We start from the raw sequence: 18,443 nt of genomic DNA on the forward strand, positions 1-18,443 counted from the left end.
AGCACTTCAGAAAAAGGCCTCTGCTTCTGCAGATCTGGCAGCTCACTGTGGACATGGGACAACCACGCCACACACCACGTCAGAGAGAGAGACACCAATTCACCAGGAGTGACTCAGAACAAGCTCTTCTAGAGGAAAACACTTCAGAATTCATCTGAGGTCAAACAGACGTGCCTTGGACCTGAGTGCTTCTGACACTGGTGCCCTGAGAGCAGGCACACTTCACACCTTCTTCCTTGGGTCTAATTTCAATGATTATTCCTTCCCGTCTTATGCAGCTATCATCAGACCGATTTTAGTTTCTGGGGATTAAACAGTTTCTGAAGGTTGTTATCACTCCCCTTCAGTGAAGCACATCTTCAAACACCTTCTTGGATAATTACCATGGCCCAGTGGTTGGACAATCACCACAGAGTGCTTTTAAACCCATACACAGACACACACAGAGACACGTGCATGCGTGTGTTTCTTTGTGTTTGCTTTGTTTTTGCATTTTCAAAGCCCAGTGGTTCGTGAGAGACAGTAGAAGGACAAAATAAGAAGACATATGGTAGTGCTTAAATTATTCCCCAAAAGGGAAAGTGTCCAATATGAAATTATTCACTCTTTCTACTATTCTGGGGTGGGGAGGGAGGCATTTCAACCAAGAAAATCATAGTATACCCACAATGCCCAGAGGAGAACTGAATTATATTATCAACTTCCAAACACAGTCAGCAATATTTCACCAGAAAAGCTGCTTTGCAAAAATTAAACCTCTAATGTTTACACTGGGAAATACCTCCAGGCCTTCTCTGCCATCTTCCCCAGCACCCTGCACATGAGTGTGTATATATACTCACACCCCACAATCCCTTTTTCTTTCCAGGATCCTCATTGTTTTGTTGACTTCTGTTATCCTACACAGGTGATTCTGTAGTGAATACCCAAAAATGTCTCCAAAAGGAAGAATTACACCAAGTAGAATTTTGTCTTTTATCTCTGAAAATGTTCTAGAAACCTACAGACTCATCTGACCTAAGCCATGGAAAAGCCATAAGGAAATCACTTTGATAATTATTGGAGATCTTTTTTCACCCAAAATGATAAGCAGAGGAAAGGGGAGGGGGAGATTGAGCTCCAGTTTCCTGTTGTTTTTTTTCAGTTCATGCAACTTCAGTCCATTCAACCTAGCCTTAGGCATGTTATATAAAGGTTTTATGAAAAAAGACAAGCTTCGAGAAATATTTTTTAGCTTAAATCTTAAAAATAGCTGATGCATTCACATGGTCCAGGATGAAAACATTATAAAAATGTGTATGTCGATGAAGATGGCCAGTAGACAGACACATGAAAAGATGCTCAACATCACTCATCATCAGGAAAATGCAAATCAAAACCACAATGAGATATCTCCTTATTCCTGTCAGAATGGCTAGAATCAAAAAGACAAATAACAAGTATTGGTGAGCATGTGGAGAAAAGGGAACCCTCATGCACTGTTGGTGAGAATGTAAATTGGTGCAGCCACTGTCAAAAACAGTATGGAGGGTCCTCAAAAAATGAAAAAATAGAAATACTATATGATCCAGTAATTCCACAACCAGCTATTTACCCAAAGAAAATAAAAACATTAATTCAAGGAGATATATACACCCCCAGGCTTACTGCACCATTATTTATAACAGCTAAGATACAGAAGGCGCCCAAGTGTCCCTCCATAGATGAAAGCATAAAGATGTGAAATATATACAATGGAATATCATGCAGTCATAAAAATGAGTGAGATCTTGCAATCTGCAGCAACATGGATAGACCTAGAGACTATTATACTAATTGAAATAAGACAAAGACAAATACCATATGATTACACTTATATGTAGAATCTAAGACACACACACACACAAGCAGAAACAGACGCCTAAGTATAGGAACATACTGATGGCTGCCAGCAGGGAAGGAAGTGGTGGAGATGGGCGAAATGGGTCAAAGGGAGGTGGAGGCACAAGCTTTCAGTTACAGAATGAACACGTCACGGGATGAAAGGTACAGCATAGGGAATGTAGTCAATAGTATTGTACTAGCGCTGTATGGTGACAGATGGCAGCTACACTTGTGGTGAGCAAAGCACAAGGTATAGAAAAATTGAATCACTATGCTGTACACCTGCAACTACTGTAACACTGTGTGTCAATTAAATATTTCAATTAAAAAAAACAGTAAATGTTGAAAGGTCTGTCCCCGTGTACTCCAGTCCCTCTCCACCCCCATGCCCTGACCTTATAGGGGATTCTCACCTATGTTTCCTGGTGTTTATGTTGACGCGAGCAAACACAAACATACCCATATTTTGCTTCCTTTCCCATTGTTTTTGAGAAGGAATTTAAGAGAGAAGGAACTGACCTTGCTTGTCCTGTGGTGAGAATCCATGAGCAGAGAAAACAATGGAATATCAGAAAGAATGGATTTAATTTCTCTGTTACTTAGATTCCCAAATTCACTTTCTCTGACTTTGGTTCTTTGGTTAAATCTCTTCTTTGGGCCTTTTAGTTCTTTAAATTTCCCAAATCCTTACAATGTGCAGAAGAAAAATTTTAGGTAATTCACATAGCTCATATCTTTTGTTTAACAATGAAAACATGCATATCCTACCCTTCAGAAGAGTGGAAAAAGCAGTTGTGTGGGCTTCCCTTAAGAAGGGCTCCCCATAAACCAGAGGCCTGAACATGGACATCCATTCAGGACTGTGGACCTGCCTGAGGGAAGAACATTTATTCTGAGCCTGAAGCTTTTCTTTATCTTAGGTGTACCCACACATAGAGCAAACACAGGCCTTATACAAACATCTTACACTTCGGACCCTTGGGAGTCTAAAATAGAATACTTTGTAGATTTTAGAAACAACCGCAGGAATCTGGATGTGACCAGATAATTAACACTGGGCATTGTGTGGGACTGTGCCAGACCCGGAAAACAATTAAGTAAATTTAAACTCATATTTTGGAAATGAAAAGGCAATGGCAACAACTTGTTTTTCAAATTAAGTTGAAACACAATAAATGATGTAATTTGCTGTCACTGTTGTGTAGTATTGTATGATATGTCAGATGAATAAGGACAAACTAAATTGTGAATGATACATAGAATAAATTACTGAATGGGTGTGTATTATATCAAGTGCTTTCCATGGTCAACAACTTCCTGAAGAGTTACAGGAGAGGTGTTTTGTAAAAATCAAATAAAATTTGGTTAAATATTTATTGATTTTATTATTATTATTTTTTAAAGTTTGCTTATTCTTCAGTAATCTCTACCTGCAACATGGGGCTTAAACTCACAATCCGGAGATCAAGAGTCACATGATCTACGGCCTGAACCAGCCGGATACTCCTGGTTAAATATTTAAAGAAATCCTTAGGATGACTCATTTATTTTAATTTTTTATTTAAAGTGAAATACATGATCATTTTAAAGATATTGGAACAGTACAGAAAGTATACAGTAAAACTGTTTCCATCCCACCTCAGCCCAGCTTGTCAGGCTTGTGCCTCAGAAACAACCAATGTACCACTCTCTTGGGTTTCTGACAGAAAGGTTTTGCATATTGTAATATGGAAATACCTCTATTTTTAAAACACAAATAAGAGCATGTTGCAAACCCATTCCTTACTTGGCCTTAGTCTCCATCAGCATATGCACACCTGTGCTGCTGAATATCGCCACTGGAAGGAAGGCCCTCGGGTTATTCTGCCTGCCCCCACTCTGTGAGGAGTCCTCTGTGAAGTGACTAAGCATCCTTCGTGGAGTACGATGAAATCACATCCTAACAACCTCATCCCCTAAACGTGATTGTCATGCACTAAGCGTTGCCCGCTCTCCCTTCCTGGTATCTGGAAAATCATTTTTTGCCCTCTCAGTGATCATCATCCCGGACTGCCTGACTCCCGTGTGGGAAAGCCATTCTTTCATACATTTTGTTGCCGTTTTTTTAGTTGTTTCAGGCAGTAGGATAAATCCAATTCATGTTACTCCATCTTGGCCAGGGCTGGGGTGTCATATTTTTTCAACACCAAAGTGTTTCCTAAACTTGGATGTATACAATCATCTGAACAGCTCATTAAAAATAAAGATTCCTGGGCTCCCATCCAGAAATTCTGACTTGGAGAGCTGCCTGGGAATCTGTATTTTTCACCAGGGTCTCAAGCAGTGTTGACGCAGCCCGGCCATGGGCCAGACTGGTTGTCTGGGAACCACTGGCTTTAAGGATGACTGTATTTATTTGTCAGCTATTCTCAAGTGATGCCACCATATGGACACTCTGTTTTTCAGATGAACAAAATAAAAATAGGTGGTGAGGTTGATTTCTTGCCAGGCTTCAAACTACTGAATCTTGGGAAACACACCGCCACCTCTGAAGAGTGTCTGAAGAGGCCAGGGTTCTGTTCTAGAGGGACAGCTCCGCTCGGCACGTGATGCAGCCGACCCAATGAGCTTGAAGGCAGGTTGGGAATCGAGTTGGAAGGGGCACATTTACTTGTCGGAACAGAGAGGGCACAAATCCCAGCAGCTTCAGTTTAGTTAAACTCATTTTGGAAAATATTTTTGGCTTGTGTGGTTTTATGCTTTTAGAGTTCCATTTTTAAGCACTGGACCCGTCCAAACCCACCGAAGCTCAGCTGAAGCATCCAAGGAAGACGCTGAGTTTCACACCGATCTCTGCTGAGTCTGTAAAAATTTCTCAGATTTGTCCAAATTGCTTTGTTGAGAAACCAAAACAAAAATCACTAATCCCAGTGGGGTTTGTAGGGTCCTGTGGTTTTCATCCAAAACTCTGGCTAAAGCAGTGGTTGGTCATGTGACTTACAAGTCTAAAGGTTTCATTATGAAACCCGAAAGAAACCCACAACCTTCAGATTTAAAATATACTCCCGAGAGACTAACCTCCCCACCCCCCCACCCCCACCAATCTTCTTAGTTTTGGCCTGGAAGCAAAGACTAAGGAAACATGTCCAATCCAAACCAAATGTTGTCAGGACTCACTACATTTTAAATCCAAAGCCGTATTTTATTCCATTGGGATGACATTGTTTATTAACACTGTCTGAGGCAATTGAATTGTCTAGAAAAGTTCAGGAGAGCTGGAGGCCCTCTCTTGTTTGTATTATGATCAGAACTGTTCAGTAAACAAAATGAGTTCAACATAAATGATGAGATTTTATTTTACCATATATTCTTCCCTTAGGATATATAAATAACAAATTGTGAAGTGAATTATATTTTCTCATCTTTAATATAAAATTTTACTCATTAAATCTCAGATCCCTTTACAACAGTGACTCAAATTCTAGGATACACCAGAAAAACCTGGAGAATTTGTGACGTCTGCATATTCTTATTCTCTATCACCATGTGACAAGTTATCACAAAACTCAGAGTTTAAAGCAACAGCCAACTTACTCCATTTCATAATTTTGTGGGTTAGGAACTTGGGAAGGATCAGCTGGTTGATTCTTCTGCTCTAGGTGATCACCTGGGGTCATCCATTGGTTTTCAGCTGGTTTCTGGTCTCATCTGGAGGGTCCTGAAGAGCTTCACCCACATGCTGGGCAAATTGGAGGGGATGAGTGGAGAGCTGGCTCAGCAGGCTCTTTCCCCTCTTCATGTAGACTTAGGGTCCCTCCACATAGTCCAGGCCTCCCAGAGACCAAGGTTGGGCCTGGAACTGGCAGAGCTTCAGCTCATTGTTCACAGCAGCCATGGGCCAACTTCAAGGAGGGGAGAAATAGACCCTGTCCCTTGATGGCAGAAATGCCAGTTTGTGGCCATCATCTATCCACTACAAGGCAGCTGCCACAGTTACACTCTCAGAAATTCTGAAATAGCCAGTGCGTGGTGGGGGTCAAGCACATGCATTTTTTTCTAAACACCCAAGGAGATTCTGGTGCAAAGGATCCTCCCAGCACTTTTTGAAAAACACCACTCAATAAGAGGTGATGGAATGTGTGCTTATGATCAATCTGTCCATCAGTTAACAAACACTGGTAGTGTGATAAGTGCCCAGAATCAACGGTAGGTGGTGTGAAGAGCTGAAAGGAACATCAAGAAGGGATCTCAGCCCCAGAGGCACTCATATACATTTCACAGGAGCCAGGGTGCAGGGGGTGAAGCCTGAATGAACTGACCCCCTGTGGGAGAGGGCCAGCTGCTGGGGGTGCAGCACAAAATAGTCTCCTGTGGCCGAGGTGATTGATGCATCTGGAACTTACACTATAAGAATCAGATCAGAAGTTGTGTTGGAATGACTAGATGGCCAGAATGAATTATGGGGAAAAGGGGAGCTGGATTCTTCATAGTTTCTGGTCAGAAATGGGGGGGAGCTGAGCAAAAGAGCCAGAGGCATGATGGCTCCCCAAACACTTTTCTTTTTCTGTTCTTATCTCTCTCTTTTTAAAAAAGATTTTACTTATTCATTTGAGAGACAGAGAGAACACAAGCGGGGGAGAGGGAGAAACAGGATTCCTGCTGAGCTGGGAGCCCTATGTGAGGCTCCATCCCAGGACCCTGGGATCATGACCTGAGCGGAAGGCAGATGCTTAACCAACTGAGCCACCCAGGTGCCCCTCCCAAGTACATTTTTCTCCCTTCCTCCCTCCCTCCCTCCCTCCCTCCTTTCCTTCCTTCCTTTCTTTTAAAAAAGTTATTATTATTATTATTATTTTTTTTTTTTTTTTTTTTTTTTTTTTTTTAGAGAGAGAACATGAGAGCAGTGGTGGGGTGCAGATGAAGAGGGAGAGAATCCTCAAGCAGACACTCTGGTGAGTGTGGAGCCTGATGTGGGGCTCGGTCCCAGGACCCTGGGATCATGACCTGAGCCAAAGTCAAGAGTCAGACACATAACCAACTGAGCCACCCATGTGCTCCCCAAGTAAATTTTTCAAAGTGCGATCCTTTTTCCCAGGATTCCGACAGGATTAATTTCCCTCATCTTTTATTCCTCCCCACTCCTGACTTTCTTTCTAATCCTTTATGCCTGCGTTCCTATCCCAGCGAGTCACACAGCTCAGCTCCAGGACAGGACAGCTAGTCCTTCCAGTAACAACATGGGTTTTCTCTGCAGGCTCCTGACTCATCCTGCATATGGCTTCAGCAGCCAAATAGTCTCTGGACCCTAAATCCAAAGCAGGCTGTGTAGGTCTGTGTGTATGTGTGCACATGTCCACACACCCACATATACATGTATGTGCGTGCCTGCGCGGTGTTTGTGTGTGTGCCTGTATGGTGTGATGGGGTGACTCCTTGGGCGATGGGTCAAGCTGTGAAGGATGTTAGTGGGAATTTGAGCATATTACTGAAAACAATACTGAGAAAGATCATCTGTAATCTAGAGAGATACACGTGATAAGAGATGAGAGTGGAATGAACTCTGTGGTCATGGACCAGAAGAACGGGATAGGAGGTGTGCTTGGAACAGAAGGATCTATGAGGCCATCTGTAAACAGGGGTATGTGTACCGTACACCAGTGGATCGAGCCTGGCTGTTCAAAGATGTCGTATTGGGCTGGACAGAAAATACTTTACTCGGTGGGAAACAATTCCTTCTTGTCTGGCTCTGAGGCTATTGTCAGTGCTAAGCCTTTAAGTTTTGAAGCCCAGAGTCAGCACGGAAGGACCAGACCGGCTGCATCCAGGGATGGCGTCAGCAACCACGCAGGGGCCTGGGCACAAGTGGGAGTTCGGGGCTAAGCTGTGAGCCAGGAATCAGCCAGGCAAGGAGCCAGAGCACAGGCAGCCAGCAGGCTGGGCAGACGAGGCTCACAGATAGGCAGTGATCAGGAAGATTCAAAACTCTCAGGAGCAGGGCTGGGAACATAGGCTATGATCACGGCTCTTCTGCAGATGGTCTCACTCCCAGCAAAAGCTAGGGCAGGAAGCAATCACAGATTTGTCCAATGCTTTTGGGTGCCTCCTAGGGACAGAATGGGAAGGCAGTACTTATCTCTGTACCAATTAAGTGAAGGCGCCCCTCTGGGCAGCCGAAGCCTAGGCTTGGCAAGCAGTGGCTGCCTCTAATAAGAAGAAAGAGCTCCCTCCTCCAGAGAGGTACAGGATGCAAACCCTCCCTCCAGGTTTAGTGAGCAAAATGTCATCTGGATTCTGTTCCCCTGGCTCCTCAGCAAAACCCCTGCGCAAAGCACAAAGCACATTACTGCACGAGGTGACCCCAGCGTGGAGGCAGGGAGGAGAAGAATTGTTCTGAAGGGCTGGAATACAATGGCCAGGTCTTGGCACTTTTGACCAAAAGTCAGGAAAATTGGGGGTTTGTCTGAGTCCTTCATACCTCCTCAGACACTGGGATGGTGAATTAGTCATCATTAGAGGGATACCAAACATTACCCCAGGCTACCTGGGGAAACCAGAGCCGGCGGTGCCTGGTGCCCAAGCTTTGTGCTGTCAGCCCGGACCGTCCAGTGAGTGGCTGGCTGGTGTAGGGGATGGCTGAGAAAAGCTCCTGAAAGCCCCGGCTGCCAAAAATACTGTTCCAGTTGAATGGTAAGCCACGTTCCCCGCCCTGGCAACTGGACGACAAAAGCTTCTGCTGTGCTCCTTTCAAGATCCGGAAAACATCACCTCACTGTGGGGTTATTGCTAAAGACTTGAGGATGCTTGCATCAAAAAGCAAGTGTCCTAAACTAGACACTTTGTTGCTCTGGAAAATTGGTGCCTCTGCCCAGTACGTTTTGGTTTCTTTGCTAGCCAAAGAAAACCCTAAATGCCTCTGTCTCTTGATTTGTCATCTTCCCCATTTCCTTATCTACAGCTACCAGCTTTCCCAGTGAGCATGTTGATATGGCAAAGAGGCTCTTGACCTGATTTCTGTTTCTGTTGGGTCTGACCAGTGAGGTCTTTCTTAGACTCATCTTTGGTTCAGTATTTCTTGACTCCTTGAGATGTGCCAGGTGCTGTGCTGGGGGAACGCACAGATGGTGACAACATGGCGCTCCCCTCAGGAAGTCTGCAGCAGACAAGAGGGAAGAGGCGTCAACCAATGCTTCAGGGTCTCTGACCTGTGACAGGCAGACACGAGTTTTCAACATTACGATGGTCCGAAAGCTATACACATTTAGTAGAAACTGCATTTTGAATATTTAATTTTTATCTTTTCCCAGGCCAGCAATATGCACTACCATCCTCTCTCCTAATCCTAACGCTGGGCAGCTGCCGTGAGCAGCCGGTCCCGGGCAACCACACGATCACAGGGGAAGAACAACGATACAACTGACAACCATTCTGTACCCGTACAAGCATTCTGTTTTTCACTTGCAGTGCAGTATTTCATCTGCTGCACGAGATACTCAACACTTCATTATAAAATAGGCTTCATGTTAGATGATTTTGCCCAACAACTGCCTAACGGAAGTGTTCTGAGTATGTTTAAAGTAGGTTAAGCTATAATGTTTGGTTGCTCAGGTGTATTAAACGCATTTTCAACTTAGGGTATTTTCAGCTTCTGAAGGGATTATCAGAATGTAACCCCACTGTAAGTCTAGGAAGATCTGCAGTGGACAATGGCTGCCTATCCAAGGTCCACGCCCTCCTTCTTCCTGTCAGAATCCTAACTGTGTTCACAAATCCTCTCTTAATTGTGCACGTGCACACACACGCGCATGCACACACACACACACATGCACACGCATACGAGCCTGGTTTAGGGGTGAGGTGCAGGGAGTGTGAAGCTGGGCAAAATGAGTCAGAAGCTGAGTTTAAGGAGACAGAAAAAGGGCTCACACTGAAAGTCCATGCTGTTACTTGAAGAACTGGCTCTTCTATCTTGAGCTGAACTGCATAAGCTGCCAGCAGAGGGGCAACATGGGCCAAAAGGACTGGAAATAAAGCCAGTGTGTAGCTGGGTTTCATTCATTTCCACTATTCTAAAATGTTATATCATGATTATACTACAATTTATTCACACAGTTGATGGACATCTGGGTTGTTTCTAGCATCTTAATTCTTTGAGGGGAGTTGTTTGATTTTTGTTATTGTAAACAGTGCTGTTACAAACATTCCTATACAGGTCTCCTAGTACCCAAGTGAATGTTCACATTTAGAGGCCAAACCCCGCTATTTTCCCCATGGGGGTACCAAGTGATATTTCCACCAGCAGTGTGTATGGCATTTGCTCCATATCCCTACTCATATTTCCTATTATGACACTTTTTAATTAAAGCAAAAATCCTGTGACTTCTAATGCAAATCTGAATTTCTCTGATTACTAAAGAGATTAAGTATATTATCATGAATATTGGTCATTTGTGTTTTTGCTGTGAAAGCTTGTTCAAGGCTTCATTCATTTTCATTTTGGAACATTTGTATTTTTCTAATTGATTTCTAAGAGTTCTTTATATATTCTGGATAATAATCATTTGCTTGACAGTGTCTCTTAATAAACAAATGTTCTTCACTTTTACGTACCCCGATTTTTATGTATGCAAAAATACTTCAGTAATCTCTTCATGGCTAGCAATTTTTTGGTCTTTTTTAGCAGGTCCTCTACCTCAAAGTCATAAAGATATGATCTATTTTCTGCTAAAAACATTGAAGTTATGTCCTACACATCTAAGCATAATGTATCTGGGATTAATTTTGTGTATGGTGTGAGGTAGGGACCCATGTACATTTTTTTCCCCTTATGAATAACCAACTGTTCCAGGACAATTCACTGAATTATCCTTCCTTCCTCCAATGACTGCAGAGCTGTCTCTGTAGTATATTAAGTTACCATAAACGTAGGTCTGCTTTAGGGTTTTCAATTTTGTTCTACTACCAATTTGTTTAGTCCTGAATCAATCCTACCTTGTCTGCATTACTATAAGTTGAGGAAAAAGTGCTGTTATCTGGAAAAGCAGATTCCCCACTTTAATCTTTAAGGGTGCTTAGCTATTCTTAGGCTGTGCTCATTAATATATGTTTAGAATTGTCAGGTTCTTTGAAAAATTCCACTGGGATTTTTATTGGAATTGCAGTGAATTTATCAATTTCAGGAGAACTGACATCTTTCCAATATTGAGTTCCTATCCAATAAAACTGTATATCTCCATTTATTTAGGTCTTTTTTTTTTTTAAAGATTTTATTTATTTATTTGACAGAGAGAGGTCACAAGTAGGCAGAGAGAGGGGGGCAAGAAGGCTCCCCACTGAGCAGAGAGCCCGATGCGGGGCTTGATCCCAGGACCCTGAGATCATGACCTGAGCTGAAGGCAGAGACTTATTTCGGTCTTTTTAAAATGTTTTCATTTCATTGAAAATTCAACTGCTTTATGCTGGACATTACTCCATAGGGCAAAAATTCCTGCCCTCATAAAACATGTATTCTGGTTGGGAGAAGACAACAAACAAAATAAATAAGTAAAAGAATAAATAAAAGTAAAATGATAAATAAGCAGTAGGGACGCCTGGGTGGCTCAGTTGGTTAAGCAGCTGCCTTCAGCTCATGTCATGATCCCAGTATCCTGGGATCGAGTCCCACATCAGGCTCCTTGCTCGGCAGGGAGCCTGCTTCTCCCTCTGCCTCTGTCTGTGCTCGCTCTCTCTCCTCTCTCTCTGACAAATAAATAAATAAAATCTTAAAAAAAAAAGCAATAAATATGCAAAAGTTCAGAAGATAGTGGGGAAACCAGCTATGTGACTATCTAGAGGAAGAGCATCTCAAGCAGAGGGACTACAAGTTTAGGCTGGTTTGTCCAGTCCATTCAAAGAACTCTGAGGAGTCCACAATGGCTGGAGTGGAGAAAAGGCAGGAATTATAAATGAGGTCAGAAAGGTGACAGAGACCCATTCGTGCAGATCAGGGTGAGGCTGGGCTGATAAGCAGAGGAGGGACAGGATCTGACTGTGTGTAACAAGAGTGCCTTGGCTGCTATGTTGGAACTGATGAAGCATGGAGAAAGCAGGGAGGCCATCCATGAGGCTCTTACAATAATCCAGATGAAATGTGATGGTGCCTTGGATCAGAGTAGTGGCAGTGGAGTGGTGAGAAGTGGCCAGTGAAAGGTAGCACCAAGAGAACTTGCTGACAGAGCAGATGGAGGTGGGAGGAGGCCAGGACCGATCAGCTTGAAAGATATGTCTGAGCATCAGACATATTTACCATGATGGGGAAGAGTGGTTGGAAGAATAGGTTGGAGAGAGAATGTCAGGAGCTCAATGCTGGACATGGCAAGTTTGAGATTTCTGTTCGATGGCTCAGAGGAGGTGCTCTGTTGCCTGCTAGATACAGAAGACTGGAGTTCAGAAGGAAGACTCCAAATAAAGTTATAAATATGGAAGTCATCTGTACCAGAACAGATCTCACCAGTCAGGGTCTCAACAGAAAACAATGGCACACTCAAATCAGGAATATGTCAGGAGGGTTACTTACAAAGGGACTATTAGAGGTGAGTGTGTAAAGAAATACAAGGAATCGCTGAACACCCTAAGGGTTCCAAATACTAAAAGAACAGGAGAGGTAGGTGTTATAAGAACTTGAAAACAGAAAGTTGGGTGGAGAAGGGGACCTTGGGGGGAGTTATCTCGGTTAAGAGTCCTCACAAAGAAGAGGCTGTGGAAATAAATATCCAAACATCAGTCTTCTTTTTCCCCTGACTAGGCTGTCACAGCTTGCTATTGGTCACAACCAACTAGAAGTGAGAAGGCACAATAGTTTATTGTGGCATGTCAATAAATTACAGACAAGTTAACCACCTGAGGCAGAGACCAGGATGGAGAAATGGAGGGAAAGAGAAGATACTTGGAACAAGCAGATAAGATGGTATTTGAAGGGTGCCTGGGTGGCTCAGTGGGTTAAGCCGCTGCCTTCGGCTCAGGTCATGATCTCAGGGTCCTGGGATCGAGTCCCGAGTCGGGCTCTCTGCTCAGCAGGGAGCCTGCTTCCCCCTCTCTCTCTCTGCCTGCCTCTCTGCCTACTTGTGATCTCTGTCTGTCAAATAAATAAATAAAATCTTAAAAAAAAAAAAAGATGGTATTTGAAGACAAGAGATTGAGTAAGATGATTAGGGATTGCATAGACAGAAAAGAGAAGAGGTCCTAGAAGCTGAAAAGATGAGGAATCCACAAAGGGGACTGAGGAATGACTAGAAAGCAACTTTAAGGAATTAGGAGGTCTTGGAAGTCAAGGGAAGAAACCATTTCAATGATAGGTCTCATGGGTCTAGTGCTGCTGACAGGTCTAGTAGGATGAGGCCTGAGAAAGGTGCCTGGGTGGCTCAGTGGGTTAGGCCTTTGCCCTCTGCTCAGGTCACAGGGTCCTGGAATCCAGCCCTGCATTGGGCTCTCTGCTCGTAGGGAGCCTGCTTCTGACCCCTCCCCCTCTAACCCCCCCCCCCCACCGGCCTGCCTCTCTGCCTACTTGTGATCTCGGTCAAATAAATAAATAAAAAATCTTAAAAAAAAAAATAAACAAACCACCAGAGATAAGGCCTGAGAACTGACCACTGGATGTAGCAAAGCAAAGGCCACTGGTGGCACTGACAAAGAGCAGTGGGAATGGGTGGGGCCTCACCAAAGCAGGTCTATCTAAGAGTGAATGATGAGAGAAAAGAATTGAGAATAGATAACTCTTTCAAAGAATTTTGCTGTAAATTACAAAATTATATATAAAGGGCTTGAGGTTAAGTGGGTGGTCACTAGAAGGGAATGTGAATCAAGACAGGTTTTGTTTTTCTATTTAAGATGAGAGGAAATAGGAGCGTATCTGTTTACTAACAGGAATGATTCTCTGTTTACTAACAGGAATGATTCCCTAGTAAGGAGAAACAATGGGACGCAATAGGCCAATGGCTAGAGCAATGCCCTGGAAGAGACAAAAAGGGGTGGGACCTGGGGTACAAAGAGAGGGCTTAGCTTCAGTTACTGGCTTGGGGAGTTCATCTATAGGAACAGGAGGGATGAAGTGTGGGTGCAGAAGCTAGCAGGTGTGTGCATGAAGTGGGTGGTTTGTGGATAGTCTCTTTTGATTGCTTCAATTTTCTCAGTATAAGAGAAAGTAGGGTCATTGGCTGATAGAATTCGGGAAAAGCTGGCATTTTGTACAGAAAGGAAAAAATACCAAGTAGTCAACTAACTTAGTAGTCACCAAATTTTTTTTTTTGCATACCTCCTAAAATAATTTTGAAAGATGTTATCTCCTCATACATTTTAAAGTGACATCTAAAATGTTTCACCATAAATTTATCATTGCATAAGATATAAATTCACTTATAGCTAGTTGGAAAGAGGAGTTTTGTTAAAGCAAAGTTATGAAATTATTGAAACTCCTGAGTTACTTATCAAAATCACAAAGATTCTTACTGAAAATTATTTTTATAAATATTTTATATCTATTATCAAAAATTAGTTTTCAGTTCCGTTTAAGTAAAGGCAAAGAGTTCTTATATAAGATTCATATAAGACTAACTAAGAGAATAAACTGTTGGGGACTATACCAAACTAAAAAGCTTTTGCACAGTGAAGGAAACCATTAGCAAAACAAAAAGACAACATACTAAGTGGGAGAAGATATGTGCGAATGATATATCTGACAAGGGGTTGATATCCAAAACATATTAAGATCTATGATCCAATTAAAAAAATGGTCAGAGGACCTGAATAGGCATTTTCCCAAGAAAGACATGCAGATGACCAACAGACACAAAAAGATGCCCAACATCAGTAATCATCAGAGAAATGCAAATCAAAACCACAATCAGTTATCACCTCACACCAGTCAGAATGGCTAAAATAAAAAAAAGACAAGAAATAACAACTGTTGGAGAACATGTGAAGAAAAGGGGAACCCTTGTACACTGTTGGTGGGAATGCAAATTGGTGTAACCACTATGCAAAATAGTATGGAGTTTCCTTAAAAAATTAAAAATATAAATACCATGTAATCCAGTAATTCCACTTCTGGGTATTTCTCTGAAGAAAACAAAAACACTAATATGCATGAAGAGACATACATCTCTGCTTATTACAGCATTATTTAAAATAGCCAGTATATGGAAACAACCAAGTGTCCATCGATAGGTATACACAATGGAATATTACATATCAGAAGGAATGAGGTCTTGTCATTTGCGACAAACATGGATGGACCTAGAAGGCATAATGGTAGGTGAAATAAGTCAGACGGAGAAAGACAAATACCATATGATTTCACTTATATGTGGAAATCTGAAACAAGAACAACAACAACAAACAAAGAAACAAAATATCTTTTTTTTAAAGATTTTATTCATTTGATAGAGATCACAAGTAGATGGAGAGGCAGGCAGAGAGAGAGGGGGAAGAAGGCTTCCCGCCGAGCAGAGAGCCCGAAGTGGGGCTCGATCCCAGGACCCTGGGATCATGACCTGAGCCAAAGGCAGAAGCTTTAACCCACTGAGCCACCCAGGTGCCCCAACAAAAACATTCTTAAATACAGAGAGGAAACTGGTGATTGCTAGGGGGAAAGTGGGTGGGGGGGATGGGCAAAATAAATAAAGGGGATTAAGAGGTATAAACTTCCAATTATAAAATAAATAAGTCACAGAGATGCAAAGCACAGCATAGAGAATATAGTCAATAATATTGTAATAATGTGTGGTGACAGATGGTGACTATATTGTGGTGAGTACTGGGTAATGCATAGAATTGTGGAATCAATATGTTGTACACCTGAAACTAGTACAACATGGTATATTAATTATATTTCAACAAACGATTATCTGTATAAATATTTTATATCAATCATTAAAAATTATTTTTAATGATCTATCTGCTGACAACTCAAAAGTTCTTGTTCAGTTTAATTAAAAGCAAAGAGTTGGAATATAACTGAACTGTAATAATATTTCCCAACAATGAGTCATTCATTTTCTCAACATGTACAACAATACCTCAAATTATTTCTTTATCTAGCTTCTTACATACCAGGGCCATGCACCATAATAATATTCATAATAGATGAGATGTATGATTAAAAACACTTTTTTGTAAAGAAGAGAAGAGCAAATGTGAAAAGAGACTCCTGGATCTCAGAGGTTGTTAGGCACTCTAGTTTTGGGAAAGAAGTGACTGCTTCAACCATGTATTTCGTAAGAAGCCTTCATATGTTCTCTTTTTTTTTAATTTTTAAAAATTAATTAATTAATTAATTTAAAAAAATTATTTGACAGGCAGAGATCACAAGTAGGCAGAGAGACAGGCAGAGAGAGGAAGGAAAGCAGGCTCCCCGCTGAGCAGAGAGCTCGATGTGGGGCTCGATCCCAGGACCCTGGGATCATGACCTGAGCTGAAAGCAGAGGCTTTAACCCACTGAGCCACCCAGGCACCCCCTTTTTTTTTTTTTTTTTAATTTTTAAAAAAGATTTATTTATGTATTCCAGAGAGAGAGAAAGACAGAGAAAGAGAAGAGGAGAAAGAGTGGCAGGGAGGGGCAGAGGAAGAGGAGGGAGAGTTCTCAGCCAACACAGTGGTGAGAGCAGAGCCAGACGTGGGGCTTAATCTCATGACCTTGAGATCATGACCTGAGCCAAAACAAGAGTTGGGACACTTAACCAGCTGCACAACCCAGGTGCCCCACATAGGTATGTATTTTAAAAACTGTGGTAAAATATAGGTAATATAAAATTTACCATTTTAACCACTTTCAAGTGTACAATCAGTGGCATTAAACAGATTTACATTGTGGTACAACCTTCTCTATTATTCATCTCCGGACTGCCTTCACCTTCCTAAACTGTAACTTTGTATCTGTTAAACAACTCCCCATTCCTCCCTCCCTCCAGACCCTGGCGACCACCATTTTACTTTCTGTCTCTATGAACATGATGACTATTCCAGTTACCTCACTAAGTGGAATAATACAATAGTTGTCCTTTTGTGAAGACTGGCTTATGTCACTTAGTATAATGTTATCAAGGTTTATCCATGCTGTAACCTGTATTAGATTTCACATCTTTTTATTTTTAATTTTTTTAAAAGACTTTATTTATTTATTTGAATCTTTTTTTTAATGATTTTATTTATTTGTTTGACAGAGATTATTTGAGAGAGATCGAGCAAGTGATAGGGAGGGACAGAGAGAGAGAGAGAGAGAAAGAGAGAGAGAGAGAAGCAGACTCCCCACTGAACAGGAACTCTGATGTGGGGTTTGATCCCAGGACCCTGGAATCAAGACCTAAACTGAGAGCAGATGCTTAATTGACTGAGCCACCCAGGCATCCCAGAATTTCACATCTTTTTAAAGTAAAATCACATTCCATCGCTTCTCAGCCTTTTGGCTAAGATCAAGTATAAAGTAAAATCATATTCCATTATGCATAAATACCACATTCAGTTTATCCATTCATTTGTCAATGGGCATTTAGATTGTTTCCACCTTTTGGCAACTGGGAATCATGCTGCTCTGAACACTGATGTACAAATTTCCGTTTGAGTACCTGCTTTTAATTCTTCTGTCTACCTAGGAGTGGAACAGCTGGATTAAGTGGTGATTCCATGCTTACGTACCCATTTTGAAAACATTGGTATAGGAGAATGGGAATAGAAATGGACCAAAGGAAAAAAAAAAAAAAAGAACACAGCAAGGTTTCAGGGAAGCAGTAGGGCCCAGTTGAGATTAGCAATCCTAAATTTAAAGTGAAACCAGCTGGCATGTTTGTGTGATTTTACTCCAGTCACACTCCGTTGCACAGGTGCAGGACCAGGGTGGAGAGAGTGTTGGCTATGACTCTGATTTTGGCTAAACAGGCCAGCATGCAATGAAAATGCAAGGGAGTTGAAGGTCTGCGCATAATTCTTAGTGATTATAGTTATTGGCCATGAAATATATGCTGGGTAAAGACTTTAAGCAAGTTTTATAATCTTTCCCATACCTGGGAAGTCCTTTGTTAGGTTAATTTCTAGTTTCTTTATAAAAGAAAATCTTTTAAAATATGTTTTCCAATTGTTTGTTGCTCAAGTATACAAATAAAATTTTGGTTTTAATATATTAATCATATAATCAAACCAGCCTGAAAAACTCTCTTATTGTGTATGTAGGTTCCTTGGGGTTCTCTCCAAAGTGGTCACACCCTCCATAAATACTATCTTCGTTTCTTGCTTTTCAACCCTTATACTTTTCTTTCTTTTTCATATCTTGCTGTGTTGACTAGTAACTGCAGTCTAATGTTGAATACAGAAGTGGTAATAGATGAGTACTATTATCTTTGGACTGATTTTAAATGGAATGCTTCTAACATTTCATTAATAAAAATGTCTACTCTAGGTTTTTGGTAAGTATCTTTATCAAATAAAGGAATTTCCTAAGAGTTGGCTAAGAGTTTTTACCATGATTAAATGTCCAAGTTTTTCAAATGCCTTTTTTTCTTTCTTTTTTTTTTTAATATTTTATTTATTTATTTGACGGGAGAAATCACTAGGCAGAGGCAGGCAGAGAGAGAGAGAGG

General features: G+C 41.6%; 1 protein-coding gene across 3 annotated transcripts in view; it reads right to left on the reverse strand.

The window, feature by feature from the left end:
• The window catches only part of NDUFAF2 (NADH:ubiquinone oxidoreductase complex assembly factor 2), a 357,071-nt gene that overhangs the window by 35,040 nt on the left and 303,588 nt on the right, over positions 1 to 18,443 (reverse strand). The window contains exon 9 of one of the 3 annotated variants that reach the window (XR_014310373.1): positions 6,181 to 6,246. The exons of the other annotated variants lie outside the window; for them this stretch is intronic. The gene's annotated coding sequence lies outside the window, so the exon portion shown is untranslated. Of the gene's footprint in view, positions 1 to 6,180; positions 6,247 to 18,443 lie in introns of those variants that run through there. 3 annotated transcript variants of the gene reach the window in all.

This window comes from Mustela nivalis, assembly GCF_964662115.1.
Source record: "Mustela nivalis genome assembly, chromosome: 3".
Lineage (NCBI taxonomy): Eukaryota > Metazoa > Chordata > Mammalia > Carnivora > Mustelidae > Mustela > Mustela nivalis.